This window comes from Apodemus sylvaticus, chromosome 7 (genome assembly GCF_947179515.1).
Source record: "Apodemus sylvaticus chromosome 7, mApoSyl1.1, whole genome shotgun sequence".
NCBI lineage: Eukaryota > Metazoa > Chordata > Mammalia > Rodentia > Muridae > Apodemus > Apodemus sylvaticus.
The window spans coordinates 84064918-84074374 of NC_067478.1; positions in this window are offsets into that span (position 1 = coordinate 84064918).

Consider the following 9457-nt stretch of genomic DNA (forward strand, 5'->3'; position numbering starts at 1 on the left):
GCCACTATGTGACTGCAACTATCACTCCTGATAGCTCATTACAAGTCTCCAAAGCAACCACTGCCAACTGCAAAAAAGAAAAGAAAGAAATTTCCCTCTTTGACTAAGGCTGACTGCAGCAGTGATCTATACATATAAGTATAAATGTCTAGAAGGCAATTTGTTAGACATATCATATTCATTTATCAATGGCGATAGATTCCCTCTTGGAGCCAGGAGCCTCTTGCAACAAGTCTATGTTCTGACTTACAGTACCAAACATGAGTTCTCTCCTGTGCTGCAGGACTTAAATCTCACTAGAAAGCAGTTGGCCACACCCATCTCAGTTGGCCACACCCATCTCAGTTGGCCACACCCATCATAGTTGCATCTCTATAGCATCACGGCCACATCTTATCTGGCATATTGATGATGTAGCACACAGAGCCAAATAACAGCAGGACTGTTAACAATTCCCTAGCATAGGATAACACTTTCTGGCACTGAAAAAAAAAAAAACATGGGGCAGGGAATAAGTTTCCATACCAACCCCAGCCTCAAATTTCTCTGTCCTACAACTGAAGTATATGATGTCTTCAACAATAAGAACTTGCCATCTACTTCTGGCATACAACCAAGAGCGGGGGCAATAACATTTATGGCCTCCTCAGGGGCCTGTGACCAACATCTTACAGGGTGGTAATCCACCTCTGGTACAAAGATTCTGTAACCTTATGGCTTCTGGCTATGCCTCTTCCGCCCACACAGAGTATCTTCACATAAGCTCTTTAATTGCCTTTTTTTTTTTTTTTACTGTTCTTCCAGATGCCTTTCCAAATCTGTAAGATACTCAAGGTTTAGCATTATATAATAAAACTTTTTATAGAGGATAGACAGCCTCTCTGAAGGCCCACCACCATCTGCTCCAAGCAAGTGCCAATTGGTCTTGAGAGTCAGCAGCCAAGGGCACAGTTAAAATAAAATGTTAGCAAGTTCCAATGCCACGTGAAATACGCTAGCACTGACACCAGTTGTCCAATCAGTGAGCAGGGTTGAGTATCGCAGTATGGGGAAACTTTCTCGTCCAGCTTCCCATAATTGTCTTAGTGCTGTACAGGTGTGAAGACACACCACAACCAAGGCAACTCTTATAAAAGAAGCATTTAACTGGGACTTGCTTACAGTTTCAGAGGTTCAGTCTATGATCATCATGGTGGGAAAGCAGGAAGACATGGTACTGGAGAAGTAGCTGAGAGTTCTACATCTGGATCCGCAGGCAAGAGGAAAAGAAAGCCTGGGCCTAGCTTGGGCTTTTAAAACCCCAAAGCCCACCCCCTCAGTGATGCTTCCTCCAAATATTGCCATACCTGCTCCAACAGGGCCACACCTCCTAATCCTTCCCAAGTAATGCCTGATGACTACCCATTCAGATACATAAGCCTTCGGGGAGCCATTCTTATTCAAGCCACCACAATAACTGACCATAATTTTCTATGTGTCATTTCATCTCCTCGCCATGGGGACCTGCAGTGGGGCTGCCTTGCATCCACATGCGTCCAGTGAACTGAGCAAGGCTGGCTTACACTGCTTGGCTCAGTCAGAGCCAGGACGTGCAAGGCCATGTTCTCCTTATCACTGATGCTGGCTCCCCATGTCTGTCTGGTTCTCAGTTGATACCATGACCATTACTTCTCCATCAACCACATCTACTTCCTGAACAGACTGAACAAGCCTTCAACCCCGGGTATAACTTCTTGCAGGGGAGAAATGAACACGGCATCACTAGGGGAGTAAGTGTACATTCCTAGGACAAGCTTAATATGTTTACACGTAGTGTTCTGCCACTAGCTACTTCCTTTGAAATTTTATTTTAATTAATTAAATCAATCAATTTAATTAATTAATTAATTAAATTATGGATGTTCTGTCTGCATGTATGTCTGAACCACATGCATACCTCATACCCAAAGAAGCCAGAAGATAGCATTGGATGCCCTGGATCTAGTCCTAAAGAGGTTGTGAGCTGCCGTGTGGGAGCGGAGGTTAAATACAGGTCCTCTGGAAGAACAGCCAGCACTCTTACCTGATGAGCCATCTCTCCACCACATTTGATACCCCCTACACACATCTTTGGTGAAGTTTTGCTCAATGTTTAAAGTCCCCCACCCACCCCCACACTCAGAGACTCACCTGGGTAGCATTTAGCTTTCTGTCATCCCTATCCCTTCCCAGGGCTCAACACAAATCTTGTCACATTTCCTCTCAAGTAACCCAGACAGCTCCATTGTCCGCTTTTGCCTTTTGTTCCTATTCTCCTGGTGACTCTGCCTTATAAACTCAACCTACATGCGTCTGAATTGTTCAGATCTGTCAACACCTCTTCTGCTTTGTAGAGATGGGATTCCACTGCGGAGCTCAGAAATGTGGCTAAAGCTCGCAGTTCTAAGATCCCGGCTGATTAACTTCTATCTTAACTCTTCTCTGTGACTCAGTGAGTTAGAGTCAAACACCACGTTCTCTGTACCAAGTCCCTTGGTGATGCCTGCCTTCCCTGTGGTGCCTTCCAGACCGTGATATTCATGGGAATCTCAGCTAGTATTAATCCCATATCCCTAACAGTTCATAAGAACTGGCCCATCTGAGACTAATCTCGGATAACTCAACCTCTGCCTAGAGGGGGATGAGTATTGTATTACTCAGTTTCTCTGCCTCCACAGCGCTCAGATTGATCTCATTCACCCCAAACAGCTCAGATACAGCAACATCTCTGATCATCATAGCTTCCCATAATGGGCCATTATGGAGGTCCTCATCTGTATGTTGGACAGCAAGCATTCTCTTCCTCTTCACTAAAGTCTGGACCTGCAGGGTAGCTTCCATCACTTCTATTTCCCACCCACACCCCGACTGACTGACTAATGCCTCCCATGAATTTCAAGTCCGGGAATTCCAGGAAGGGCTATTTAACATAAACCTAAATTGGATTATCTTTTCCTGCCATCTGTAGACACAGCAAAGCTACACCTCCACCTCATCACCCCTTTCCTTCTCTTTTTCTGCCAAGTAAGAGGCTAATGAGGGTGACAGTGTCCTTATCTCGTTTGCTCTCAATTCCTCTCTTTCAGGTAAATTCTTCTGGACAGATAGCTCATCCTCCCTTGCATGTCTCCCACAACAAAGCCACAGGACTGCTGCCATAATGTATTTTAGAATCCCATCTCAAAAGTCCCACTTAGGGAGATTGCTGCATAGTATCTAGTTCGTCGGCTTGAAAGGAAGGGGTATTCCCAATCTCTCCTGGAAACCCCCCAAAGAGGCAAGCCACCTATTGCATTAACTTTTTCTGGAAATACTTGAGCAAATATTTATTAATCCCAGACAGGGCATCAACAGCAGACAGAAGGAATGAGTCCACCCTAGTCTACCATGGGTGAGGGCTAACCCATGGCAGTAGAAGCAACTTACAAGCAGGTATATAACTAAAGAAAATGTCTCCCCTTCAACAGCACTAACAGCTCATATATCCTCAGGAAGGGGTTCGTGTGCATTTACTGTGCTGTCTCAAACTACTCATGCCTCCCCCTCTCCAGGATAGAATATCTGGGCCCAAGCCTGTGAGGAAGTAATCACAGTAATCTCATTCTAAGACAGCAGGGGTCGTGCCGTGCCCAGAGGACAGCATTTCACAATACAACCCTACATTACACAGAGGAAGATGGCCACCCTGGATCCTCCCCTCCCCAACCCCTGAGGCCCAAGATGTTCCACTGTAGGATTGCTCAGCTTTGTCTGCAAGGTTTATCACCCACAGAAGGGGACAAAGAACTGCTGCCACTACATCAATGAGGCACACTGTCTCATGCCACATGGAAAGGTAGGCAAAGATGCCACACCCTCAGTGAATCGGTCTTGGCAGAAAATCTTGTATACTGTATGAAACTACTCCTCCCAATGCACCTTTGTTCTGTCTGTTCTTCATTTAGTACCAGTTTTGCTGAGTACATTCTTCTGGGGAGATGTGAACAAATATGTCTCTCTCTCTCTCTCTCTCTCTATATATATATATATATATATATGTGTGTGTGTATGTGTGTGTGTGTGTGTGTGTGTATAGGAAATATACACATACATATATATAGGAAATATATACATATACATATATATGTGTATATATAGGAAATATATATATAGGAAATATATATATAGGAAATATATATAGGAAATATATATATATATGTGTGTGTGTGTGTGTGTGTGTGTGAAGGAAATAGTTACACAATATCTTGGGATGAGAAGGCAATTACTTCTGTATACAAAGAAGTAAGCAAAGACATGGAAAGCTGATTGGCTGCTGAATAAAGGAAACAGTGAACTGAGTCTGGGGAAGCAGAGATGTTAAGTGTGATTCCCACACAAGCCTGTCCCATTGTCCTCCCATCCCTGATATCCCTGCTTGATATCAGCCATGAATAAAGACAACACAGATGAACGGAGGACATTATGTGAAGTGAAACAATTGTGCTATAAGATGCATCTTATTTTAATCCATTTGTATGAGATATATAATCAAACTAATGGGCTTCCAGGAGAAAGCAATGAAGAATTACTTGCTTAACACAGTTTTAGTTTGTTGTTGGCGATGATGGCAAAGGTGGTGGTGATGGCGGAGGTTGTGGTGATGGTGGTGGTGGTGGTAGTGGTGATGGTGGAGGTGGTGTTGATGGTGGAGGTGGTAGTGATGGTGATGGTGGTGGTGGTGATGGTGATGGTGGTGGTGGTGATAGTGGAGGTGGTGGTGACAGTGATGGTGGAGGTGGTGGTGATGGTGATGGTGATGATGGTGATGGTGGAGGTGGTGGTGATGGTGATGGTGGAGATGGTAGGAGTACAAGGGGAGAGTTGGAGGGAGTAATGGTAGTGGTGATAGAGGTGGTGGTGGTGATAGTATTAGTGGTAGAGTTGGTGGAGGTGATGATGGTTTTGGTTTTTCAAGACAGGGTTTCCCTGTGTAGCCCTGGCTGTCCTGGAACTCACTCTGTAAACCAGGCTGTCCTCAAACTCAGTGTTCCTTCTGCCTCTGCCTCCTAAGTGCTTAAAGGGATTAAAGGCATGTACCACCTCAACTGGCTCAGAGTTTTAGTTTTACAAGACAAATCAGTTCTGCAGGTGGATGGCTGCGAGATGACAGCACAGCACAAATGTGCCTAGCACCACTGTGTGACACACTTGACAAATGACTAAGACAGCCATATTGTGTGCACAATCACACTTCAGAAAAGCTGTGTTTGTAATCCTAGATGCTTAGAACACTGAAGGAAAAGAAGGTTCAAGGCTAGCCTGGGCTACAGAGCAAGTTTGCCTGTGAAGCATGGTGAGACCCTGTCTGAAAACAAAAAAGTTGAAGAAAGAAGAGCTGGAAATAAAGTTACCTGATGGCGCACTTACTTAGCATGCAGGAGCCCTATGTTCAATTCCCGGTACTTTCAAAGGCATAAATGACTGTATTGGTGGCCCAAGAGTGTGGTAGCTGATAGTGTGAGCTCTGAAGTCAAAATGTTCATGTTACCAGTCTAACCTTGGGTCAGCTTCTTGGCCTTAGTGTGCCTTAATGTTTTCCTTGTCTATATTCACAGCATGAAGCTAAGACTAGTAAGTAAATAAATAATGTCTTGTAGGGGTGTGTGAGTGTTAAATGAATCAGTACATTCAGAATAGTATCTGTCACATAGAAGTATTCTTCCCAAGAATTATTGTCTTAGGGTTTCTATTGCTGTGAAGAAACACCATGACCATGGCAGCTCTTATAAAGAAAAAAACATTTAACTAGGGTTGGCTTACAGTTCAGAGGTGTCGTTCATTATCATCATGGAGGAACGCATGGTAGCACACAGGTAGACATGGTGATGGAGAAAGACCTGAGAGTTTCACATATGAATCAGCAGGCAGCAGGAAGAGAGAGTCACGCTGGGCCGGGCTTGAGCATCTGAAACTTCAAAGCCCACCCCCAGTGACACACTTCCTCCAACAAGGCCACACCTCCTGGTCCTTTCAAATAGTACCACTTCCTGTGAGCTTATGGGGGGCATTTTCATTCAAATCACAGCAGTTATTATTGGAAAAGTATTTCATACAATATACTTGATTATGTTTTCTTTGCCTCAACCTTCTTCAAGATTCCCCCACCTCTCTACCCACCCAGCTTTCTTTCTTTCTTTATATATATATATATATATAAATTCTCTCTCGCTCGCTTTCTCTCTCTCCATACAAACACAAATAAAAATCACAACAAAAAAAAACAAACAAAAATGTCAAAAAATAAATAAAAAGGACCCCCAGAAAGCAGTAGCATTCAATTTGTGTTGGTCAACTATTCCTGGGCATGAGGCCTGCCCTGGATTAAAGTTTATATACCCAGTGACACTCCATTGTAGAAAACTGATTTTCTCTTTGCCAATGAATATAAATTGCAAATAGCTTCTTGGTTAGGATTGGGACCCCTGTCTACTTCCTTGGATGCTATCTAATCTGAATCTATCTGTACAGGTCTTGTCTGTGCTGACACAGTCTCTGTATTCATATGTGTATCAGTCCTGTTGTGTCTGGAGGACACTGCTTCCTTGGAGTCACCCATCACCTCTGACTTTTGCAATTTTTCTGTCTCCTCTTCTGCACAGATCTTGGAGCCTTGAGGCAGTCCATTTAGGACTAAGGGCTCTAAGGTTTCTCTGCTCACTGTCTCATCTACTGCAAGAGGATACTTCTGTGATCAAGGCACTGATCTGAGTCCCTGCCTAGTGTGGTCACTGAGATCACTGTAGTACAAAGTGTTTCTGTGAGAGAGCCATTGACACAAAGGAATGGGAGATGGGCTAGGGGAAAAGGTTGAATGGAATAGTGAGAAAGAACTAGGGGATCCTGGGCCTGAACCAAGGGTTCCAATCCCCAGGGAATGGAGGTGAGGTCATGAGTTGTTTTCCAAAAGTCCAACTGCACTGTAGGATAACAACAATATGTGACTCAGAAGGGACAGCTGGAGTCAGAATATTCTAATGTTCCTAAGCTATTCAAATAGGTTAAATATTGACTCAAGTTATGGTCCATAAAAGATAAGCACTCTACTCTAAGTGGCCAAAGGTCAACTATCAAAAGAATGGAAATAAAATCTTCTATTACAAAACAGTAAAGGAAGAAATAGATTAAAAAAAAAAGAATCTAGCAATCTCAAAACAAAGAGGAAAAATATAAAAGAAAGGAAGGCTTTGTTGTTAAATTAAAAGAGTGGTTGGAAAACTTACCAACAACCATGATAAATGTTAAACTCTCCAGCTGGTAATGGGGTAGTGAGCCTGGAGGGAAGTGGCTATAACTTTAATCTTGAATGTCCCCCACATGTCCCTATGTTGTGGACTTGGTCCTGGTTCCATGGTGCTGTGGGGAGGTCCCAGGACACTTAGGAGGTGGAGCCTAGGAGAAGGAAGTTAGGTCACTGAGGCAGGTCCATGAGGGGGACGTGGAACCCTGCACCCCTGAGAGCGTAGTTTCCAGGGGATCCCAGTTACTCTTAACTCACACAGGAAGGAGTTTGTATGAGGGAACAGGTCCAGTCTCCAAATCTCTTGGCTTCCTATCTCATCATGGGACCTCTCCCTTTGCACATAGCTGTCGCCCTTCCTGATTCTTGCCATTTTGTGAGGAGGCCAGTGGTCCCTGGATCAGGCGCTGGCATTTTGCTGTTGACACCAAAGGCACCAAAATCAGGTGTAAACTGAATCTCTTTATTTTATAAAATATCCAACTTTGAATGTTTTGTTATTTTAACACTGAACAGGATCCATATGGTAGAAGGAGAGAACTGACTCTCACAAATTGTCCTCTGACTTCCACACATAAATACAATTGTATGTGCATGTGTGTGTGTGTGTGTGTCGCACACACACACACACCAATTTTAACTTTTTAATAAACATAATGAGAACATGAATGATCTGGGTAAAAGGTACTATTACAGATGCACTAACTGTATTGGTAAGTTTTCTGTCACTATGTTACAATGCCTGAGATAACTAACTTATAAAGAGAAAAGGGTTTGGCTCACAATTTTGAAAATTTCAGTACAGGATCAATTGTTTGCGTTGGTCCTACAGTAAGGCAGCATGTAATGGTAGAAATACATAGCAGAGAAAGAGGCGAGGGAGAGGTGCCAAGGTACTTAATCCCCCAACCCCTCAAACTAGCATCATCTGGTTGCACTCTTATAGAAGGTCATTTTAATGAGAAAAACCATATGTGTCAGGGGAGGCAGATATTTGGAAGAATAATAATGGGGCTAAGAAGGAATGAATCAGCAGGATAGCATCTGAAAAAGAAAGGATCAGCAGCACTGGGGCCAGATCTATGGCGCTCAGTTAGATGGGCCAAAGAATGGTGTCATTGGATCCCTGGTAGATATTCAAAAGTAATTCGCACACAGTGGTATTCACCATTTTAGTGCACACCTCTGCCAGCGTTGACAAACCTGTCCAGGCTGCTAAGCAGACACCACAGTGGCTCCACCTCCTTGGAGTCACTCCTTGGACTCCATGTCAATCCTTCTCCTACCCATAGCCCATGGCAATCACCACCATGTCATCCAGCTGTCCCTGCCGAGGATGCCATCGAGATGGAACTGTGCAACAGGAGATGCTTAACCCTCGTTGTCAGCCTGATGGCATTCAGGACGACCATGAGAACAAGTCTCTGGGGCTGTCTCTGGCTGGTTATCTACATTAGGTCCCTAGAGGAGGGAAAGGCCACCCTAAACGTGGAGTGATAACATCACTCCATGGGTTGGCGTCTAGGGCTGAAAGAAGAGGGAAAGGAAAGCTGGAAGAAGCACCATCACACTCTGGAGCTGACTGTGGATGCGGCGTGATCAGATGTGACCAGCAGTCTCTTGCTCCTGCCTCCACACCTTCCCTGACTCTGTGGACTGTGGCCCCTAGAACTGTAAGCCAAGATACCCTTCCTTCCTTAAAGTGCTTTTGTCAGGTGTATGGTACCACCAATGAGTAAGTGACTGCCATTTTTAGGGAGGTTTTAGATTGGCTGAAAAATTGAGCAGAGGGTAAAGTGACTTCCCATACACTCCCTCCAAACACACAAAGCCTCCCTAACTATCCGCGTCCCTCCCCAGAGGGAGACTGTGGTCACAACTGACGAAGCAGAGACCCCTTTAAAATCTGAATTCTTTCTTAGTTTAATGTTTCTGAGATCCACCCTTGTTGGTCCCTGGAACTGCTTGTCACTGAGAGATAGTCACTGCAGGCATCTGTGACAGTGTGTGTATCCAGCACTGACTTTCCCCCACCCCCACCATCACCCAGAGGTCCGTGTTCTGGAAACTTTGTAGTTCCTGGTGCTGTAGTGTTGGGATGTTGAAGAACTTTGGTTGGGCCTCATAGGAGGTAATTACGCCATGGAGGCTCCATCCTCATGA